Source organism: Meles meles, chromosome 7, assembly GCF_922984935.1.
Source record: "Meles meles chromosome 7, mMelMel3.1 paternal haplotype, whole genome shotgun sequence".
In the NCBI taxonomy this organism is placed as follows: domain Eukaryota; kingdom Metazoa; phylum Chordata; class Mammalia; order Carnivora; family Mustelidae; genus Meles; species Meles meles.
The window spans coordinates 68,052,646-68,064,187 of NC_060072.1; the positions used below are offsets into that span (position 1 = coordinate 68,052,646).

Here is an 11,542-nt window from a genome sequence, read left to right on the forward strand (position 1 = left end):
TGCTATTCTATTAAGACAAGTCCATTTATCCTATCTAGCCTCATGTCCCAACACTAAAATAACCCTTCTTGTGGGTCTCTAAACAGTCTTTTAGATCTCTATGCCATCATGGCCTCCTGCTGCCTTTTGGCCTGAAAAACTCCTACTCACCCTTCAAGTTTAAGCTCACACACTACCACCTCCCTGGAAGGCTTCTTTGATTTTCCGAAACAGGTGCTCCTTTTCCTTAGCTGCTCCTCTTACTGCTCCTTTATTATAGTGGCCATTATAGTGCATATATTGCAATATGCAATTGCATATAGTGCAATTATTTCTATCCCTGGAAGTGTGGCTCTCTAGTTTCCTGCCTGCAGTCTGAGGGACCACCAGGTCCTTCCATCTCTATATCTCCTGGTACATGACATGTACCTCACAGGTAATTCACACAGTGAAAGAAATCCCTCATCTCAAGATGGCAGGGCAACAACCATCCATCCAAGTCTCTCTTTTCCAATCCTACCCAGTTTAGAACTTTATTATCTATCTCCTAGGTCATTTTGTCCCTTCAAAACAAAACAAACAAACAAAAAAAAAACAAATTTAGAAAGATACATGCATGCCTATGTTTATTTCAGCATTACTTACAATAGCCAAGATATGGAAGCAACCCAAGTGCCCATGAATAGATGAATGAAGATGTCATATATCCATACAGTGGAATATTACTCGGTCATAAAAAAGTATGAGATCATGTCATTTGCAACATGGATGGACCTAGAGAGCATTATGCCTAGTGAAATAAGTCAGACTGAGAAAGACAAAATTTTTTTTTTTTTAAAGATTTTATTTATTTATTTGACAGAGAGAGATACAAGTAGGCAGAGAGGCAGGCAGGGAGAGTGAGAGGGAAGCAGGCTCCCTGCCGAGCAGAGAGCCCGATGCGGGACTCGATCCCAGGACCCTGAGATCATGACCCGAGCCGAAGGCAGCGGCTTAAACCACTGAGCCACCCAGGCGCCCCGAGAAAGACAAAATTATTGACATTAGGATGTCAATAATTTGTGGAATCTAAAAAACAAAACAAATAATAAACAAAAAGCAGAATCAAGCCTATAAATACAGAGAACTGATGGTTGCCGGCGGGGGGGGGGGGGGTCGCTGGGCAAAATTGGTGAGGGGTAGTGGGAGGCACAGGCTTCCAGTTATGGAATGAATAAGTCATAGGGATGAAACACACAGCATTGGGCATGTAGTCATTGATATTGTAGTGGCATTGTGTTGGTGACAGATGGTAGTTACACGAGTCTTGAGCATAACATATAGAGGAGTTGAATCACTATGTTGTACACCTGAAACTAATGTACCATCATGTGTCAACTATACTCAAATAAAAAAATTTTTTAAATAAATTTAAATAGTCTCTTCATTGGTCTTCTCAATTCTGGTACCTCGTCCCTTGAATGAAGTCCAAATACACTACTGCCACTGTAATATTACTAAAGTATGACTTTAATTAAATGTACTACATTGAACAGTTGATGATGCAAATAATGAAAAGCTTTCTGAAAACACCTGTTCTCAAAGCTCTGTGGGCTTAAATCCAATAGGGCAGAGAGAAAAGTAAATAATTAACATGTAATTTATCAGGTGTTGTAGAGATCGATCCAATTTATGCTAATCCCTCCTTCTGGTCTGGCCTTCACACTTAAATAGCCAATTCATATTTCATTTTATAGGGGAAGCCTTCCTAATCTCTCCAGCCAGAAGCAATCCCTTCTTCCTCTGCTTCCACAGCGCCCTGCCACTCACTCATCACTTTCTGTTTGAATTACAGTTTATTTGTACCCATACATTATGTCTCTTACTGGATAGAACTTTCTAAGTAGAAGTGCAATACATTTTACTCATCTCTATTTTGCACGGTACCTCATACAGTGCACTGCAAATAGACGATAAATGTTGAATTATGATGATTAACCTCACGAAAATATTGTGAGTCTGTGGCTCCTTTAGGATTTGCCAGTATTAAGAACATTGATAGGCCAAATACATGCAATTTGGATGGAAATTTTTCCACTCTAGCCACAAAAATAGAAAAAGTCTTTTCGGTTTGGCTAGATAATAATAGTGGACATATGGAGAATATCCTCAACCAGATTTGAAAGATGTGTCCAAATGAAATGGATCTCTATTGTCAAAACACAATAAAAGGCAACTCCCTAGTGCTATAAACCAGACAACCAGCCTCTGCTGACAAATACCAAAAAACTATAAAGCGCAAACATGGTGTGGCGTTTCCACCCTGGGGCCAACTTAGTGGGCAAATGCTTAACTAAGAAAAAAATACTCAATTTAGTAAAAATTAAGTTTAGTCAAACAAGATACTGACACAAGATAAAATTCCAAAGATAGATCATTGAATAAGCTCTCTGATCTCTCAAATAATACAACTTGCCAGAGTTCAATACACGAAGCTTGTCCATTCTCTAAAGCTGACATCCAATTTCCTACAATAGTGACACCATAAGATACCTCATCAAGCCCTTGTTACGATCTCCATCTCTCCAATTTCACTTTTGAAATAATAATCTGTCCTCCCTCTGCCCTATTCCTTCACTGTAATCCTTTAGTTAAATGCCACACTTGTATGCAGGATGAGGTAGGCAGCAACTTAACCACCATTCACTTGAATCACAGGGATGGAGCACTTTGAAATTTCATGATTTAAAATGCAGAACTAAAATTCCAACTTGTCAATTTTGACCAAAAAGGAAGCTCAAATCTCAAAACTATAATGCCTTTTAAGAAACTGCCGTGCTGGGGCGCCTGGGTGGCTCAGTGGGTTAAGCCATGCTCAGGTCATGGTCTCAAGGTTCTGGGATCGAGACCCACATCGGGCTCTCTGCTCGGTGGGGAGCCTGCTTTCCCCTCTCTCTCTGCGGGCTTCTCTGCCTACTTGTGATCTCTCTCTTCCTCTGTCAAATAAATAAATAAAATCTTAAAAAAAAAAAGAAAAAGAAACTGCTGTGCTGTAACAATATTTATCTGCTCTTAATTGGCTTGAATGAAGTCAGAACATTTGATTATATCATTTACTTCAGCATTAAAATTGCTGAGAGCAAGAACTGTGTCTCATCAACTAACTTGCACAGTCTTTAGGAAAGTGTGTGTAGCATCTTTTAATCTAAGGACTCGAGTTAAAGGGAGGACTGCTAGGAGGATATGTGACAAAAAATACTTTAGGCAACTCTAAAGCACAATACAAATATAAGGTGTTACAACTAGAATTCTTCCAATAAGCTCTCTCTAAGAGCAAGTCCTCCTCTACAGGAAATATGAGTAGAGCCGAATTATTTCTATGTACTTCTCTTAAAAAGATTTGTTTGACATGCAAAACTGTAAATAAGTCCTAAAAATGGGAGGAAGGGAAGGAAAGAAAGATAACTCGGGTGGGACCAGAAGAAGGCAATAGCAGAGGAGGTGTTTTTTAAAAAAAATAAAGCAATGCAAGAGAAAGCAAACTGGATCTCAGGGATCAAGTTCTAACTCCATCATTTACTATCTACCCACATGACCCTGGTTACTTCTCCAAAGACTCAAGTTTCCTTATGGGTAAGCAAAAATAATAACTCATACGTTGCCTCAGGGATTAAATGAGATGATATTTATATACAGTCCTTAGCATTATGTCTTATACATAGTAAGCGATAAGTGAGTGATTACTGTTGTTGATAAAATTATTATTAGACCTGTACACTGACTGATGACATTCAGGAAGAAAAAAGAGCCAAGAACATGTCAGAAGGGAAGGTGACAGAGAGCTAAGTCTATAAATTCCTGTTGGGAGACCAAGTTTGAGAAACATAGATTACACAAGGCATTTTTCATATTAAATGTAACAAATGTCGTACCATGTCTCCAGGATTGCTGAAGAATCTAGAGAACTCTATAGAAATAATGTACAGATTTTGTAGCCAAATTCTCAAAGTCATAAAAGCAGAATAGCAATGACTGCATGTAGACAGAGCAAGACTCCCACCACCAATGACAAAAAGGGCTTAGTGATGTGTACCAAAACTCTCTGTTTCCAAACTTTTGATTTTTTAACTTTTCCTAGGCAGAATGAAAGCTAGGCTCCATAGCAAGGGCACACCAACTCGGCTTGCCAAAAATAGATGGCATTAACAACCATGCATAGTCATTTAGGTTTCTGTCATCTTGTTCTTTATCCTGGGGAAGTTGTTGTATTTGTGGTTGATTTTCGGTGTTAAGTATTTTTTAACTCCATCATCTTCAGTAATTGCAAACGTAAGGAAAGTGTTTTGAAATTAGGAATCAGATAGACATAGCGAATAATTGTAAAAGGTAAGAAAACAAGGGTAAAGTTATGAGAAACGAGAGGTAGGGACGAACACTGGATGCTGCCTGTGTATGGGGGATCAGACTTACAAGTTGTAATAACGTCTATGCCTGCGAAATCAGGAAGAATCAGCAAAAGACAAGGCAAACAAGAAAGCCGCATGTGTGGCCAGAGAATCAACATCAGTTGTCAACTGGTCTGGAGAAGGCAAGGAGCTTGTTTAACAGTTTAAAAAAGCTAAGCATAGCAGAAGTGCTACTATTGCAAAACTGCCAAAGTTTGAGGCCTTTTTGAATTTACCCAACATCAGTGTGAATGGTCAGCTCACCATATGAACTGTCACTGCTAAGGTCTTCTGTAAGACCTGTGCAGAGATCATCTAAGAGGGAAGCTACCTGTCTCAGTAGATGTTCAGCATAGACAAGACTAGTCTATTAGGGGAAAAGATGCCCCCAAATTTCTACCAGCAAGGAGGTGAGAGTATATCTAGTTTCCCTCCGAGGCATCAGCTCACACTCCTCTTCACTAAGAATAACCTTTCAAAACCAAACCTGTGCTTAGAAAAATGTTAACTTTCTTTCTTTTCTTTTCTTTTTTTTTTAATAATAAAGCATAATTGTCTTAGTATCTGCATGAGGGGCACCTGGGTGGCTCAGTCGGTTAGGCATCCAACTCTTGATTTTGGCTCAGGTCAGGATCTCAGGGTTGTAGATGGAGCCCTAAATCAGGCTCTGCACTGGGTGTGGAATCTGCTTACGATTTTCTCTCTCCCACTCCCTCTGCCCTCCCCACAACTGCCCCGGATGTGTGCTCTCTCTCTCTCTTTCAAATAAATAAATCTATAAAATCTTAAAAATAAAAAAATTTAAAAAAATTTTTAAGTACCTGCATGAAATTATGGGCTAAAAATTTTGTCAGTCAGGTGGTGGTAAATGGAAATAATACGCCATCATTATTAATTTAAGCCATGTAAAAATACATATATATGTATACCGATATACATACATATTTTAATTTGTTTTGCCATTTTTGTCTAATTGTAATAATATATGAGCTTAAATCCTGGCTTTAGTTCTTCTACTCTTCCTATTAGATTTTAAGCTCATCAACCATAAATTATCCTACTGTGGGCATTTTCTACCATCTTACCCAACTCAGACAAGGAGAGGACACTTACTATATTCAATCTCAGAAAATGTGCCTCTGGAACTCTATGATGAGTTTGGTCAATCAGGACATGGACAAAGGAGCTGAAGTGTCTGCATCTTAGTAGACAGTACCCCTACCACTGCCGAGATATACTTTCTCTCCTAAACTTTAAATCCAGTTGAGTTTGTGATCCCAGTACTTTGATAACCAATAACAAACGTGAACTATTCTTGGAACTTCATTAATAAAATCATTTGGACCATTCATTCAACAAAGAAGCATTTACTGAGTAGGTCTATAGGAGGCACAGTGCATTTCTATGGCACTTTTTATTTTACAATCCCAAGAAGCTTTCAAAGGTGCCCTAACAGAAAGTATCAGCGACTGCACTTCTCTTATTTTATACATGTACCACACTCTATTCAAAACCCTGATTCATGGGGCACCTGGCTGGCTTAGTCAATAGAGCATACAACTCAATCCAGGGGTTGTGAGTTTGAGCCCTATATCAAGCGTAGCGACTGCTTAAAAGTAAAATCTTTAAAAAAAAAAAAAAAAAAAAAGAAAGAAAGAAAAAAAAACCCCACCCTGATTCAGGCATAATATATTTAGCTGCTTGTGGAAATAAAAACTAGAAGTGCTAAGACTATCAATCATTAACTAATTTCCAACTTCACAATTCAATCCAAAAAATACCCAGTGCCAAGTGATTTTTTTTTTAAAGTTATAAGCCAAAATATACAATGATTCAAACATTCCATTAGGCAAAGGAGTTAGTATAGTTACAATTTCTCATTTCTAAACCCTTATGGGTATGGTACCAGGTAATAAGTCAAATTCATCAAAAGTCCCACTCAATGGTTACATTTACTTTGCACCAAGAGCAGCTTCTTGCAATTTATTATCTCACATTCCAAAAATAACTTACCTACCTGGGTGTTGTTTATTTTGAAGCTCTTTCTACAAAATTGACCACTAAATCTATGTGAGCCAGAGAAATGTACTTTCCTGAATTAATTTTTTTGAAAAAGACTTAAGAAAGACCATCAGGAGTGGAAGAGAAAGTAAGGATAGAGATTAAGCACAGACATACAGGTATAAGCCAGAATGTTTGAGCTGGAACCCTTGATCTATCATTTTCCAGTTATTTGGTCTTGATACCTCAGTTACCCTGTCTACAAAACGGAAATATATTTTTTATTATACCTACTCTGTACAGTTGTTATAGGAATTAAACCCAGGTAAATCAGTACATGTAAGGTTCTGGCAGCAATTAGCATTATATAAAGTGTTTACTTATTATGATTATCATGACTAGATCATCAAATCATCTACACAAACGCCTTTTCCTACTCAAAACCTTCCTTAATTGATCTAGTAGAATTTAATCCCTCCCTCTTAGGCTTCTCCACAAAATGCATGTGTATTACAGTTATTTGGGTGCATTTCCCTCACATGAGATTGTAGCTCTCTAAAGACAGATGACAACTCATTTGAGTACACCAGACAGCAAATATTGTTCACTGCCGTCCTTCTTTTCCCTCTCTCTAAAGGTTCTGAACAATCATACCCTGTCAATTAACAAAGCTTTACCTGGAGACTGGAGCTTTATGTAACCAGTACACTTAAATACTGATCTTACCTTGCTAAATAAGAGCTCTTAAGACTTAAACAAAATTTTGTGGGTGTGGAGAGGGAGGGAGGAAAGAAGGATTAATTTAATATGTTTAACAGCTAAGGATTTTTTTAAACTAATTTTTTTTTAATTTCTTATACCTTAAAAGCTGCATATTTCATTCAAAAAAGTCCATGGTACTTTTAATAATAAAAATGCAGTAGTATAACTTCTGCATATGTCAAGTCTAACCTAATCATAACTTGCCCATCTGCTGATTTTAATGTAATCCTGGGGATGCTAGAAGACAATATGCTTGCTTCATTCACCCAACACTATGTAAAATAAAATCATTTTAACATCACATTGAGATGCAAATTGTTCTGGCTTTGATTTGTGCCCTCTTTTCCCTCTTTAAAAAAAAAAAAAAGCCTTCCCCCCTTCCTGCCCCCCACACACAACAAGCCTCCAGCTTATTCCGGATCACTGGGAAAACACTTTCTAAAGTATTATCCAACTTCACTCACACAATGATGTTGCCCTCACTTTGAGAGAACAGAACTTTTCTGAAAACAAGTGGCTAAATTGAGTGCATTTTCTACAAATTTTCCTCCAGTTTTATAGTGTTCTACATTTTGAAATTAATTTTTCAGCATAAAAACTGCCAAGGACACCTATTCATTTGCCCAAATTTTCCTAGTCTCTATCCTTTGACCCATTTTAAAACAAACTAAAATACAGAAAGCTGAAAAAGAACTGCACCCATTTAATGTGGCTTTTCTCATTTTTTTCATTCCTCAGTGGCAGGGCCTTTCAAAGGAGTACAAAAACTACACCCAATTTATTTCTCATCCTAAACACATCCCAGCCAAATGGAAAACATTATCAGCCATCTTAACCAGGAGAAAAACACAAAGCTAAGCCACATCAAACCTTTTTTTTTTTTACTTTTGAGATCAGGATTTTTCACACAAAAGTACTTTAATGAACCCATGCAATCAACAAAGGTAATCACAATTTAACATCATATGTTGAATTAATTTCTCTTCCTCAAACAGTCACAATGGTGGCTAATTCACCTATAATACCTCTCAGCTACTGGGTAGAGTATAATAAACTTAATTGTTTTATATATCCTGAGGCAAACTAAGAAAGGTTGATCAAAGACAAAGAGGTTCCCAGTATCCTATATACATATATGATTGAGACAAAAAAATCTGCACAGAGTAAGTAAAATTGGGCTTAAGCAACAATGGATTCTGCCTTATAGTAGGGAGACCTGACAAATTAAGCTCCCACCCCATCCCCACTCCCTTAAAGACAAGGTCTCACTCCCATCTTACAACCAGGAGGCATAAATTAAAACACTAAGAGTTGTCTCCTCAGACTTTAGCCGTAAGAAAGCTAATATTGAGGCCTTTTCCGAGCAACTGACTTCTGTCAAAACTTATCACAAGTTATGTGAAACAGACAAGAGCGTTGGTTCTGCATTTTACCAAGAGAACAGCTTCACAGCTTTTGGACAAGCCACCACTTCCAGCACCTCCAGCTCCCCCCCCCCCCAATTTCTTTTTATATCCTTCCTCCAAACTTGCAATCCGAAAAGTGATCCCACAAAACAAAAGCAGCATCAGTAAACGGGAGGCCACCGGTTTTGAAAATAAAGTTTGTTCCCTTGCCGTCGACCTGACAACTTTTTCTAAAGATGAAACGTCTCCTACTCGACCGGGTACAACCTTTCCTATTCCCTTAGCAAACAAGCCCTCGTCTGCCCCCGACAGTAAAGAGAAAAAAGGGGAGTGGGAGAAAATGATGTTGAAAGGAGGGTCTACGGTGCCAGGGGCAGGGACCGATTTGAGACCGGTGTTGAACGCTCCGTGCTTCTGGGAGCTAGCAGGCTGGACCGTGTTGTGTCGATCTGAGAAATGTTTAGCAATCTGACGCATCAGTTTTTAGGAACGGTACACAAGCAGCCCCCACAATTTGAGCCATGCCTGGAATCCTCCTTCTCGGTGACATCGGCTGGAGGACACGGGACGGGCGAGCGGGGGGTACCAGCAGAGGTTCCACGACATTTGTTATTGTTTATGAAGCCCAGGCAGGGACCGGGATCGGGGTGCTCGGGGGCCGAGGAGTGCAAGGGGAGAGGGGCAGGGAATCACAAAGATTCCTCTCGGGGCTCGCGGCTACCTCTCCCGGGACGCGGGACTAGTATCACCTCGGGGAACCAGAGGGCCAAGGCCGTCGCTGGAGCTTCCCTGGAGAGACACTGCCAGCCCCGACATTAGCCCGGTTGTCGCCGGACACCCAAAGACACAGAAGATCTCCTCCGGCTCCGGTTCGCAGAGTTGGGGCCCGCGCGGCGAGCGGGGCCCCCCAGCCGCGGCCGCCGCGGCCGCCGCGCGCCGCATCCGCGTACTCACCTGCCTCCGGTCGCGCCCGCGGCCGGCTCAGCCTCCGCACGGACCGCAGCCGGTCCGCGGCCCGTCCGCTCCCTTTTGCCCGCTCCGCCCTCGCCCCGCCCCCGGGAGGTGGCACCCGCGGCCGCGCCGGAATCTCGGGGCGGCCTTCCTGAACTCTCGCGAGCCCTCCCTCCTCGGCTTCTCGGTGGCTGGGCCGGTCAGGCTCGGCCCTGACGTCATACGCACCACAGCCGGAAGTAGCCTTCTGTCGTCAACGCCGGCTCGTCTGCCCCACCCACCTACTCCTGGTGAATTCCTGATGGCCCGGGAGCAGTAAACTGGGCAGTCGCAACTTCCCTCATTCATCAACCTCACCTCACTTATCTTTTCTGTATTCAAAGCTCGTTCAAAAGCTGGTCCTTGAGAGAGTGCCCAGTGTGGTGCCATATTAGTCCTAAGTGACAGAGTTTTCTTAATACTTACCAATGTAATGCAAAGAGTAAGTCACAATGTAAAGCAAAGAAATGGAAAGAGGTCTGGAGATAATCCCCACGAATCCACACATTTTGCAGATTAGGAAAGGGTGGTCAACAATGATGGCTTGGCTGACCAATTTGCTTAATCAGTAGCTGTGGGATCTAAAAGCCTTCCAAGTTTCTTGACCCTTTTCCATCTCACCATGACTCCACAGCAAGGGCTTGAAAGGGATTCAAATTTGGAAAAGGCACAAAAACTTGGAGGCATTCACGAAAAACTTGCTTAGATTGTCTTGGAAAATCTAAAATAACTGGCAGTACTGGGCTGCTTTAGGATCTGAGAACTAGGAGGGAAAAGTTCCTGCAGTATAACTCAAAAGGGATGGTTTTGTGAAGATGATGCATTTGACTTTGGAGAAAACAGTTACTGGGCACACCAAATAAGAGAATCATTCTCAGTTATTGTCAACAAATTTATCTTTGATCTGAATATTGGAAGTGTTTGTTACAAAATACCCTTGACTTTAGAGACTACTAAGACGTATATGAAACTGGTGTTATACTTGCAAAAAGCATAATTATCTTTAGTTTCACCAAGAGGAAGTGACAGATGCAAAAGACATAGGGAAGCATCATGACATCACTTCTCTCTTCTCTCTCTCTCTCTCTCTCTCTTTATGCCCTGTGCTTTCTCATCCATAACTTGGTAACAGAAAAAGCACTGCTTTTGTAATTAGTGCATTCTTGAGGATATCAGTTCCACCGATATCATATGGTCCTTTTGAGACTCAAGTAACAAATGCCATATATGAGTATAAGGAGGTTTAACTGTGATCAAACATGCTTGACAAAGACCTGTACACCTCTCTCCTTTCACTATACACATACGTATATTAATTCAAATGAGTAGAATGGAGAACAGTTTATGGAGTGTTCTATACCAAATTTGCACTTTCAACTATGCCATACATTTTTCATAGCACTGGAGTAATATGGACTAGTCTAGGGTATCAGAGTAGGATAATATGGAGGCTAAAGCTTTGACCTTCAGTTTCTAAACTGAGGCTATTTTAAACATTCCCACAGGAAGTTGTTGAAGTGCCTAAACTGATATAAATTAAAGCCATATGCCGTTCAGGAAATGTGGTGAAATCTGGGGACCTTTCTCAGAATATTGTTCTTAAATGCATAAAATAAATTTTCTAGGGCTACAAAGGAAATTGATTTTATTGGCATACAGTTATCAAAATACTAAAAAGTGAATTTGTGATATAGTTATGTGATAGGCAGTTTCTAAGATGATTCCCAGTAATCCTCAGTTCTGGTGTTCCTGTCATGTGCAACCCCCTCCACTTGAGTGTAGGTCTAGTGACTTGGTTCTGAGAAAAAAATACAGCAGAACTGATGGGATGTCACATCTCATAAGTAAGTTACAAAAAGATCTGGCTTCCATCTTTGCTATCCTCTCTTGCTCTCTCCCTTGTTCACTCTGGTAGAAACCAGCTTGCCTTGCTGCGACCTATCTTAAGGAAAGGTTCACTTGGCAGGAAACTGAGAGAGG

At 40.4% G+C, this 11,542-nt stretch overlaps 1 protein-coding gene across 3 annotated transcripts in view; it reads right to left on the reverse strand.

Moving 5' to 3' along the window:
• STK38L (serine/threonine kinase 38 like) overlaps positions 1-9,603 on the reverse strand; it is a 79,474-nt gene extending 69,871 nt beyond the window's left edge. For 2 of the 3 annotated variants that reach the window (XM_046012767.1, XM_046012765.1), the window contains exon 1: positions 9,527-9,603. The gene's annotated coding sequence lies outside the window, so the exon portion shown is untranslated. The remainder of the gene's footprint in view (positions 1-9,526) is intronic. The other variant, XM_046012766.1, reaches the window with a different exon arrangement.
• Positions 9,604-11,542: the final 1,939 nt, after the last annotated feature.